Source organism: Mesocricetus auratus, unplaced genomic scaffold (genome assembly GCF_017639785.1).
Source record: "Mesocricetus auratus isolate SY011 unplaced genomic scaffold, BCM_Maur_2.0 Super-Scaffold_15014, whole genome shotgun sequence".
Taxonomy (NCBI): Eukaryota; Metazoa; Chordata; class Mammalia; order Rodentia; family Cricetidae; genus Mesocricetus; species Mesocricetus auratus.
The window spans coordinates 67,559,779-67,571,775 of record NW_024429186.1 but is presented as its reverse complement, the minus strand read 5'-3'; the positions used below and the strand labels follow the sequence as shown (position 1 = coordinate 67,571,775).

Here is an 11,997-nt window from a genome sequence, read left to right as displayed (position 1 = left end):
ATTTCAGGAGGTGCCATTGCATGGATCACTCCAGACACAAAATGAATCAAGTCTCCTGTTGCATTTTGTGGATAATATTTCTTCTGTCCCTGGTGAGATAATTCATTGCCTATACCTGTGATATGCAAGTTCAAATTCTGTCTTTTTCAGAACAGTTTTGAAAAGTTGGTCTACCATTCTACTACTGCTTGTAGCTGACAAAAAAAGTCAGATATGATTAAGCATCAAAAAGAGAGTGAATTGTAATGCTAGTGTGAAAATAATCACAATTTAAAATGCATAGTTGAGACTTTTGGTCAATAAATACTTAACAATTAAAAATCATTTCTATATTGGGTATGGACTCCAGAAAAAAATAATCTAAAAAAAGCCCTGATTAAATGTGTTTTTCTTCTAGTTGCTTCTTTGTTACATGATAGGAAAAGTCATCATTAGAGGAAATAAAGAGAATATACTTTGCAAATGAGGCCCGTATTTACTGCAACAAAAATATTACAATTTATATCAATTCCAAAAGCAATAAGACACATAGTAATGCAAAACATATTCATTTATTTATTGCAATCATAATTATAAAATGGACAGTCACAATTTAATGTTTCTTGGAGAATATATAATTTAAGTACATTCCTAAACCAAATAACCATAATACACTCTTTTCTACAATTAAACCTATAATGCAAAAGCTTAGCTAAATATTACTTATGAAACTTCTGATTACAGTTTTAACTAGTTTAGGCATCCTCTTTCAAGCTGAGAAATGGAAAGCAAGTAAAGTGGGGAGTTCTTCTCTGCCTCCAACTGTCGCATAAATTTGATATTCCACGGCATGTTTCTTAAAACGAAACCTAAAATAAGTTTCTCCCAAATCCTCTATTTTTTCTCTTTTTAATAGCTTATTGTATTGTTACCCAGAAGAAATGAGTCAAAAAAATCCTGTTGCACTTAATCTAATTAGGAATTTTTTTGAGAAACAGTGGTTACATTGTTCTCATTAACTGACTAAAACACAGTACCATCTCCAGAGGTATAGAAGAGTAAAAAAAGGAAAAAGAAAAAAAAGGATGATTCCTTTTAAAGCTCCAGAAATGAATGTAAGTGTTCATATTCTGGTACATTAACAGTTTGTTCCAGTACATTGATATTTTATGTGGAAGCCCTACTCTGCAATTAATATGCCTGATGCAAATTGAAAAACCCATAATCCATCCTTCTCTGTTGGAATGTAAGAGTATATTATTATTGAGAAGCTACAGGATACCAGAGCCATTTTTTAAACTTGAGTGCTCATTACCTTAAATCTGCATATAAAACAGTTTTGCATTCAGACGAGGTAATACATAACAGAATATATTGTGGTGCATATAAGAAAAGTGCTCCAAATACAAACGACCTGTGGGCTTCCTTTGTAGGCGAAATTTATGCAATTCTAGGCATTAGGGATTAATAATAGCTAACAGGCAAAGAGGAGGCATGGGTATTAAAATAGTGTGCTAACTTTCTGCACAACTCAAGGCTACAGGACTAACCAAATTGTCTAAATATCCTTAAAAGTAAAGAGTAGGTATTTATCATGAACAGAATATAGTACTGGGGGATTTCACAGGATTCTCTCACATTACTATTCAGAATAGTTTTAAAAAACAAAGGACAATATTTTTGGACGTTAAGAGAAAAGAGTCAGAAAAAATCTTTTGTTCTGACATCTCTGGTACCTTGCTTTCAAAATTATGCATACAATTTTTCATAGGAAGCATAATACCATTGTTGCCTGTTATGACTGATAAAACAAAGGATGTTATATAAAGACTGATGTTTGTTTAAATAGATAGTAAGCCATATTGTACAAGAGAATGACAGTCAAGTGAAACATACTCTCTAACCTTGAAAGGTCTCGGTGAGTACAGGCTTACCACCATGCTCCTCTGCTAGGGAGGTTGCTGTCATCTCTAGTGGGGGCTTCATAAACATTAGCAGTAGTTTGGATTCTCCTTTCTCTTTCACATACAGTCAGGGAAAACATTTGCTGCCTTCCACTGGCAGATATTGTGTTGCTTCACCTAGCAAGTGACAGAATTCTAGAAACAAGCAGTTGTAATAGGGTCTGTATCTTACAAACAAATGAAGGGAATCTATTCAGAAGATATATACACAAACAAGATTCACACACATTTTATACACAAAAACATAGAGAAAGTTTCATATTTTATATAATTTTGGTAAAAAATGTTACCTGAAAAATCACAGTCAAAGAGAACATTACATTCAATAGACACACTGACACACTGCAGATAAACAATAGTGTGTGTGTGTCTGTGTGTCACTATCTCATATGAATCAGGAATAATAATTTTCACCTCTAGTGTATTTTTTGCAGACTAGGACATAAAAATAAAAGCTTTAGTGGCTATCAAAGAAAACTGATAAATTCAGAAGCATATGCGATCAAATGTCTTCATTCTTAAAATATAGAAGTTTAAAATTTACACAGACTGCACATCTGGCCCAGTTCACAAGGACTTTACCTAACAATGCATTTTAAAATGCTGCAATCCTGCAATTCTACCACTTATAGGAAAATCTACTAAGATACAGAGTTAGTCCGGTAAAAATAACAACTATTTTTACATTTCAGACCTACATGCGATTTGAAAATTATGTAAAAGGAATTAGTGTAATAATAAAAATATGATTGTGTGGTTCACATACTTATTCCCTAATGTGAATATTTTAAAAGGATTAAAGTGATAACATACAAGAAAATTTCTTTAATAGAATACAGTTCATAATTCTAAACTTGGATAGTATATAGTCATTGTTTAGCAACTACTTTAGAAAGTAAATGAAAATGAGATTGAGAAAATTAAGAGAAGAAAGACAGTGTAAAACAGGTAAGAAAGATTAATTCTCCCACAGCTCACAGGCATTATTAATGTACAAATAGCACCAAAATAAAATGACATAATATAAGATCAGAGTACACTAAAATGATTCACACATGACTTTTTCAGTTTATTTTACATAGTTTTTTGCCAGTTCATTTTTTCATTAAAACAACATAAATCACAGATTTCGTGGTTGAGCGGAATGTAGAACTGGAAGCAATTTTCTCCAATTACTGATAAATATTTTAATGTAGATATAAGGAGAGTTTTCTGAATGTATATTTCATTGCTTGAAACGCCAGTGGAAGTTTTGGATTTGTTTTTTCATGAAAACTTTAAGAATATTACATCTTCTCATGTATCCAAGTGGTCAGGATAGCATACAATATCCTTAAGCACAATGCAAAAATTATTTTCGTTTGTGATTCTCAACTTGAGTGACTATTTTTACATGTTATCACTTTGCATAAGTTATTAATTTTTTCTCACTGTTTTAATAAATATCATCACTATAATTTTGATTCGTGTGATGTCTTTACATCATTGGACAAGAGGTACCTTCTGTAGCAACCTAAAAGTAGTTTGTCCATATGTACTGGTGTCATTATGGGATAACTTTGTTTTTGTTATTAAAAGTACAGCTTGTTATTTTACCATATCAACAACTGCAAATGCAAAACACTCAAAGGAATAAAATTACATTGCTATTGCACCTGCAAAGACTTTTCCTCCCGATTAGTCTCTTACAGATATATTTCAGCAACTATTGAAATGGAATTTATAATTATTAGGTATTACAAGTAATATAGAGGTTGGCATACAGCCACATATATATATAGGCTATATGCAAATACTGACAACTATACAAGGTTAAGCATCCTTGGATAGCTGCAAGTTTAGAAAATTTGATGACATAGAATGTATTTGCCAAAGAAATTGTAGACTTGAAATGATGAGTGACTGTTCTGCTCTTTCTGCTCACTGAGGACAAAAGAAAAGAGAATATCTCACAATTACAGTCAGACGGGTATGCTACATTTCACATTACGTAGGTCATTTTGACTGCTAGGGTTGTTCAGCCCTGTGATATGTTATTGTAAGCTGTTTGACGCTCTTTCGAGAATGTGTTTCATGCTTAAGCAATTTTCTTTTTCTATTATGTACAATCAACAGCTCTTGAAGAGAAAGTGTCTTCGAATATGAAATATCAGAGTAACTTCTAACACAATAGTTAAAAGATAACTAAAACTTCAGAAAATGTTTTACAAAGGGGGCATTATCAAATATTCATTCTTAACTGCATGTAACATAAAATTTGAAGTGTTTTTATTTAGTGGATACTACTTCTAGGGAGGGTGATGACCATCACTGTTGTATGATTTTCATAACCATCTTCAGCCTTGAACATGTAGGAAAGCAATTAATATGCTTCAGCATCAGCAATAGATGTATTTTCTTTTCAAACTAAAATAATATAAAAATTATAACTTACTATGTAGGAATGTGTAAATTCTATGTGATATAACACTTATATTTAATGAGAGAATTAATAAAAAGGGTCAAAATATAAAGTTCCAGTTGAGCAGAGATTTACCAGTCAATTAGAAGTCATAAAGGACTGGCTTCAAGAGGCTTAGGGAGAAGCAGGTAAATGTTCTGTTACCCCCTAGCTCTCCTATTGCTGCACTGTATAGACTCTAGCACATTATTTCCATAAAAGACAATGATCAGTCCAAATCCTCTGTATTTTATAGATATTTTCTAGCAAACTCTTTGTGTACCCACATTTGCTAGATTTGTTTACATAACAGGTACATCCTTCTGAAAGCACGTGCAGACAAATACTCCCTGTAATGCCGAGGTTTTGGAGTCCCCCAAAAACCAAGGTATCCATATGTACAGTAAAAAGCCTTTATATAAGCTCTAACTTGGACTCTCTATCTCTCTGATGAGAGCAGAGAATGCCCAGCCCAGGTGGAATAGGGTTTTTGTCATAGTAGCAGTTAGGGTGAGGTGATTTTCAGGATTTATGACCCTGATTGCCTGACATTTCTCTATGGGTGTCTTGGTGAAATAGGATGAGTGTGTGCTTAAGCTAAGGGACATCAGGTGATCCTTCCTACAATGGTTGGACATTAGCAACTTCCTTTCAACGATTAGGTCTGCTCCTGGGTGATGCCCAAGTAGTACCAGCTTGTGGTCTTTCCTGGAGTCATGGGTTGTGCCAGGGCAAACTGAAACTTCAGTCCTACTTTCTGGTTGGTCCCCTGAGCCTGACAATGGCAGCAGTACAGCCTAGTAACATGTGTGTACCAAGTTGCCCTGGGCCCACACTCCCCTTAGTCCTTCTATTAGTTGCTGTCCAGGAAGTCCACAATAGCATGTGAGTAGGGTTTTTTTTCAGTCACGTGAGGTTTCTATAGTAATAGAGAAACGGAAGGTGTGGTACATAATTTTCATCCCTGCACACAGGAGACAGAGAAAAGAACACCTGAGTGAGTTGGAGGTCAGCCTGTTGTACAAGAAGAGTTCTGGAACACTCAGGACTATTACACAGAGAAACCCTGTCTAGAAAAAAATAGCGAAATGGCTAGCTTACGTACATAAACTTAATTTTTAACAGCTTCAGGTTCTAGAAATATAAGATTAAAATGCTGTCGTCGTTTTTGGAAAGCTTATCCATGAGTTCGTAGACCCTAGTTGTTAGTTTGTCCAATGTTCATGCTGTCATTGTTTTTTAAATATATGTGGGTTTTTTTTTACCACTTGTGATTTCAACCTTTGTCAAATAAGCTTCTATTTGTGAGAACCAGTAGTCAATAAAAAGATGCTTCCTTAGCCAAACAGCTGAGAATAAAAGATTTAATACTTAGCCCTAAAGGGGTTCAATATATTAACCCCACCATATATTAACTACCATGAAAAGGCCTTCACAGAAAACATAGTGGAAACAGTGGAAGAGCTGCTAGGGAGGAGAGCTACAAAATGCTGGCTTCCGGACATGACCTGGTCATGGTTCATGTGGACTTAAAGTAATATGCCTGCTTAAACAAGACTAAGTCAGCAAAACTCCCAGCATAATTGTGGTAGGCAATCTATGCCCATGTCTTACTCAAGAGTGATTGGCAGTGGATGGTGCTGGGTGTGTGGAGACCCTTCCTGTTTTAGGATGGAGTGCCTGAGTCAATATTCTACTGCGGTGCAGAGATTCCATGACCTCAGCCACTCCTATAAATGATAGAATTTGATTGAGGCTTGCTTAGAGTTTCAGAGTTTTAGTCCATTATCAATATGCCAGAAAACATAGTGACATGAGGCAGACATGGTTCTGGAGGAGCTGAGAGTTCTACATCTGGACCTATAGTCAGCAGGGAGAGAGAGAGAGAGAGAGAGAGAGAGAGAGAGAGAGAGAGAGAGAGAGAGAGAGAGAGATTGAGAGAGAGAGTCACTCACTGGGCTTTTGTTCTTGAAATTTCGAAGCCACCAAGGCCACGCCTCCCAATAGCATTACTCCTTAATGAGCAAGCATTCACATCTGTGAACCTATGAGAAGATGGAAGCATACAGCCAATAAGACAGAATGGCAGCCCACAGAATGGGAAAAGATCTTCACCAACCACACATTGACAGAGGGCTGATTTCCAAAATATACAAAGAACTGGAGAAGCTAGTCACTAAAATACCAAAAATCCAATTAAAAACCTTTATTCAAACATCTACATGGTTAGCCTTCCTATGTTTCAGTGAATGATACGAAACTTATACTAATATGGGCAGAACTAGCTATATTTAATGTGCTATCACAACACAGAAAGAGTTAAATTGGGAGAGGCAGTGTTTGAGGGAACACGGGTGTGAAATGGTGGGAAAGGGAGAGACAACAGATTCTGTTTAATTTCACACAGCATGAAAGTGTCAAAATAAGACTTCATAAAAAATACATATTTTTAAAAGATCATTTTGTCTGGATTATTTCCCAAGGCCTCATGCTTTGACTTCAGGCAACAATTTTCTTGGTTTGTTGTCATGTGACTTTTTGTGCATTTATAAGTTCACTGGTCTATTTGCCTTTTACAAGGACACTAATTACATAATATTTGGTTCCTACACATAATGTGTTCAATAACTACAACCTTATAGTTTGTGACTTTTAATATACTATCACACGATATTCTAGATTCAATATATATGTATTTTAGAGTATGTTAATTCATCTTTGAGCAATAAAACCATGACTGTATATTTCTAAGTACTTCCTAAATGAAGAAATTGCCTATGTAGGAGATCCATGTCTTAAATGCTTTTTAATGTTTTCAAATTTAGGACTTAGAAGTTTGTGGAAGCTATGCTTTGAATTTATCTCTTATGAGCAAAGAAAATCAGTTAATAATGCCTAATATTCTTGGAGACAGTGCAGAAATGATGAGTTAAATAAGATATGTGCTAATATTCACAAAATATGCAATAAAGAAAAAACACCCCTAACTTCCAAATAATTCTGAGGTGATGTGAAACTAAATGCTCATAAAAATGAAATTATATATAGTAAAAGAATGAATCTTACTTGAAATCTAATATTGTGACTCTTCCTCTGAGCTCACATGCTCATGCTTTCTTAAAAGCAAATTTTCTGTATCAAAGTATTCACAGTTTTAAATGTAGCCTTGCATTGATGGGGGATGAGCTTCTGTATGCTGTAAATATATGTTTCTCTTATTGATGGTGAGTAAAGTTGTTTCAGCCAATAAACAGGCAAGATGTAATAAAGCAGGAAGTAGAGGTGGGGCTACTGGACCAGGAGAATTCTGGGGAGAGGAACACAAGACTGAGTTGCCAGGGAGATGCCATTTGTTCACCGAGTAAGTAATATGTCTGAGAAATACCAGTAAGCCTCATGGCAAATTCATTAAACTACACATAGTTTAATAAAAATGGTTAATAATTAAGAGAGAGCTAGCCAATAAGAACCCTGAACCATTAGCCAAATAGTTAAAATTAATATAAGCTTCTGTGTGTTTATTTGTGATTAAACATCTGTAGCTCCAGGCAGGACAGAAACTCAGTCCACATTTGATTAGGCAATCATTGTAAAGAAATATAGTATAGCATGAGTGCAATCACATAAAAGAAAGTGAACTTGCTGTTGTTTCACTTTTAGGCAGTGACCAACCAATTAAATTATTTATATAAGAGATGAAATATGTACTACTTGGTATAAAAATCATGTTACAGAAAGTTACCAAGTAGTAAACATATGTTCCACAAACAAGAAATTGGGGCCAGAAAACAGATTTCCACAAATAAATTTTTGAGGAATAAGGAATTCAATCAGTCACAGTATAGAGTGAAAAATACAGAAAACTCTTCAGTAAGAACAGGACCTCTAAAGAGAAACCTGTGCTTTGATGTGGCAATTGAAACTGGTCAGATGGGACTCAAGAATCATCTGTGATTGAGAAGATGTAAGCATACAGTGAATAAGACAGAATGGCAGCCCACAGAATGGGAAAAGATCTTCACCAACCACATATTGACAGAGGGCTGATTTCCAAAATATACAATGAACTGGAGAAGCTAGTCACTAAAATACCAAAAATCCAATTAAAAAATTGGTGTACAGAACTAAATAAAGAAATCTCAATAGAGGAATCCAAAATGGCTAAAAGGCACCTAAGAAGTTGCTCCACATCCTTAACCATCAGGAAAATGCAATCAAAACTAATCTGAGATACCAACTTACAGCTGTCAGATGGTTAAAATAAATGATACCAATGACAGTTAATGCTGGAGAGGGTGACAAGAAACAGGAACACTGCTCCATTACTAGTGGTAGTGCAAACTTGTGTGACTACTTTGGAAATATGGCAATTCCTCAGAAAAATGGGAATCTGTTTACCTCTATATCCAGCAATTCCACTTGGGCACATAACTAAAGGATACACATTCACAGCACAAGGAGATATGTTCAACTATGTTCATAGCAGCCTTATTTGTAGTAGCTAGAACCTGGAAGAGACCTAGATGCCCCTCCACAGAAGAATGAATAAAGAAAATGTGTGTGCTATATTGACATAATAAAGAACTACTCAGTGGTAGAAAAAAAAAAGAAACATAAATACAATGAAAACTTGAAATTCGAAGGCAAATGCATGGAGCTAGAAGAAACCATCCTGAGTGAGGTAACCCAGACACAGAAAGACAAACATGGTTTGTAATCACTCATATGTGTATATTTGGCATTAGAACAAAGGATTACCAGCCTATAATCCACACCCACAGAGAAGCAAGGAAACAAGGAAAACCCTAAGAGAGACATACATATTGCCTGGAGAGGGAAAAGGGACAAGATCTCCTTATTAAACTAGGAGCATGGGGGGATGTGGAAGGAGATAGGAGGAAGAGGAGGGGGGAGGAGATCATGAGGGATCAGGAGGATAGAGCCTATGGAAGAATAGAGAAGGAGAGCAAGAAAAGAGATGTCTTAATAGAGGGAGCCATTATAGGTTTAAAAAGAAGTTTGGTACTAGGGAAATGTCCAGTGATCAACAAGGATCACCCCCCCTAAGAATCTAAGCAATAGTGGAAAGACTACCTTAAATGCCCTTCCTCTATAATTAAACTGATGACAACCTTAATTGCCACCCTAGAGTCTTCATCCAATAGCTGATAGAAGCATAAGCAGAGATCCACAACTAAACAGAGCTGATCTCCTGGGATCCAGATGTAGAGAGGGAGGAGTGATGAACAAAAGAGACAAGACCATGCTGGGGAAACCCACAGAAACAACTGACCTCAATTTCATAGCTGGGGAACCAGCATAGGACTGAAACAGATCACCAGAACATGGGTGTCAGAAGGGAGGCCAGTGGAGTATGGGGCCTCTGGCAGTAGATACAGTATTTATCCCTAGTGCAAAGACTATGGAAGAGTATCCCTATTGAGGGTTACTCTCTCAGCTTAGATAGACATAGGAGTCCCTGAGCCCTGTGCCAAATGATGTGACAGACTTTGATGGTCCCCAATGGGAGGCCTCATCCTACCTGGGCAGTGGATGGAGAGTGGGATAGGGGTTTGGTAGGGGACTTGGGAGGTACAGAAGAGAGAGGAAACTGTGGTTGGTATGTAAAATAAGATTGCTTTTAACTAAAAGTAGAAAAAAAGCTTGCATCAGCAGGAAGTGAAATCTTCAAGGAAGTGTTTCCTCTATGTCAACACACAGATGCTATATATTCAATTGGCAGACTAGATTTTACCTCATGCTGGCAACTGAACTTGGTTATGTGTAGCAGTTTCACAGATGGTACTGGTTTTAAAATCATTATGTGGTCATAAAGATAAGCTGAGGCTTGGTCCAAATAACAGTGTTTATGTCACTAAAGAGAGACTAGGAGAGGCTACAGGTGAAGGTGCAACCAGTTACAGCAAATACTGCAGGATTTTGAAAATGCCCGTACCATGAGATTAATGGTAACAATGACTGAAGTTGGAGAACAGTCAGCATGAGACTAGGAGACAGGTTATGCACGGTGTGGATCAATAAGGTATGGCTTCCAAGGTCCTTTGGAGCCCAGTGGATCTTGAGTGTGTTCCAAATATCAAGCACTGACCCCTTCCTTACACTGTTAGAACTTGAATATGTTTTGATCTGAGTTTGACGGTGTTCTGGTTCATCCCTCTTGAAGTAAGAAGATGCTTCATTTTTCTCCTCAGGGGCTCATAGCTACAAGACCTTGGAGTATTTAGCATACTTATAGAAATTTAGAGGCTTTGAACTTTTAAAGAAACTGAAAATTTTAAAAAGATGGAACATTCTTGTTTAGTTTGTTTTGGGTTTTGCTACAGACTCTCACTTTGTTTCCCATTATGGCATATGTAGGCAATAATGGCCTCAAATTTATAAAGGCCCAACACTTTTGCCTCCCAAGTACTAGGTTTAAAACACCATGCATTGCCAAGTCCAGCAATATACACAACATTTCAAATGTACAGATTTGTAACAAGTATTGAATTTTTAAATTGAAATGTTTATTCTGTGATATTAACACTAGATATTTGGGGTGAATAAGATTGAAAAGTTACTTTTAAAAAGAATAGATTTGTGTTTGTCAAGTTGAAAAGAGGTTAATTCCAACAGCTAGATTTATGTCAACTTGACATAGGCTGGAATCATTTGGAAGAAGTAACCTCATTTGAAAAATCTCCCACACTTTTGGGCTCTGAGTCATTTTCTGGACTAATAATTGCTGTGAGATAAGTAAAGTTTTTGAAGTGGTTAAGAGTACTTGTTGCTTTTGCAGACGACCTGGTTTTAGTTTACAGTACCCTCATGGTGGATCAAACCATCACTAAGTGAAATTCTAGGATATAAGTCACCCTGTTCTCTGATGGTTTCCAAAGGCACCAGGTACACATATGTTGAAAATACAAACATACAGACAAAACTTTCATACACATAAAATTAGAAAAGAGATAAAAAATCTTAAAAGTAAAGAAAAACAAGAAAGGTATGTGAGAGAATATGCTATGTTCTAAAAATAGGCTATGTTCTTTTGCGGTTTTTTTCTTGATTTTAGTAGAATTTTTCCTTTTAATTAAAACATAATTACATCATTTCCTCTTCCCTTTTCTCTCTCTAAAATACCCATGTACTTTCCTTTCAACCCTTCCTGAAGTCTTAATCCTTCTCAAATTCATGGCTTCTTTTTCTTTATTATTTTTACAAATGTGCATAGAAATGAATAAATGTTTGAACAATCTTACTGATTCCATTAAGTCCTTATTTTTAGGGTTTGTGAAGCTCCATCATCTTAGCTGTCTCAATTGTTGAAACATCTGGTCCCCTGCTTCCGGGGGTCTTGGTTCATCAAACCACAGAAGCCTGGAAGGAATCCTCAGGTTTTTATGTTCTGTGGAAACATAAATTAAAACTCCTTTCCCAAGTAACATATCCTTATACTTAAATTTTGATGTCAAGGCATTTTCAAAAGATAGAAGTTGGATTAATTTAGCAGCATTTATAATCAAGGGTACTTTAGTAGCAGTTCCTCCCTGAGCAAGCAAAAAACTGAAAAACACAATAGTATACAGTATCCAGACTCTCTGTGTATTTTCC

The 11,997-nt window shown here is 35.9% G+C and overlaps 1 long non-coding RNA gene across 1 annotated transcript; it reads right to left on the bottom strand.

Annotated features, from left to right (window-relative positions):
* Positions 1 to 2,827: 2,827 nt before the first annotated feature.
* On the bottom strand, positions 2,828 to 11,683 carry LOC110342058. Its single transcript, XR_002384049.2, has 3 exons — positions 11,646 to 11,683; positions 6,339 to 6,428; positions 2,828 to 3,866 (listed from the first exon to the last, which is right to left on the bottom strand). It is a non-coding gene; the product is annotated as an uncharacterized LOC110342058 (long non-coding RNA).
* Between the last annotated feature and the right edge of the window lie 314 nt (positions 11,684 to 11,997).